Below are 424 nucleotides of genomic sequence, written 5' to 3'. Positions count from 1 at the left end.
TACCTGCACGTAGAAATGTGATTCAAACTATAAAACGGAGGAAAACTTCTGCTCTCTCAAAAACACAACAACTGTTTTTACATAACATGTAAACTTTTCAAACTATGAGCACTCAAAGGAGGAGTGGAAATCACTTTTTCTTCAAAGTTAGAGTGACAGCATCAGTTGGCTAGAGTGCGTGAAGCAGTAAAAAATAACCTTTATTTGTATTTTTAACTCGAGCTTACGGCCAAACCGTAAAAAGGAGACAAAAAATTCTTTCTCAAAATGTAGACATAGTTGTTGGGATTCATAAAATGTAACTTTGACAGGCAGGGTCTGCACAAAATTTAAACGGGGGTGCCGAGTCCGGCAGCAATACCTGTCTCACTCTCATTGACACCTAATGTAATCGTCTTTTTTTTTCAAAAGAATCTCACTCTGT

Source organism: Seriola lalandi, unplaced genomic scaffold, assembly GCF_002814215.2.
Source record: "Seriola lalandi dorsalis isolate HSWRI2012SDOR001 ecotype SW California unplaced genomic scaffold, Sedor1 jcf7180002054868, whole genome shotgun sequence".
Lineage (NCBI taxonomy): Eukaryota > Metazoa > Chordata > Actinopteri > Carangiformes > Carangidae > Seriola > Seriola lalandi.
The sequence above is the reverse complement of the archived record's forward strand: the minus strand, read 5'-3'. Positions refer to the sequence as shown.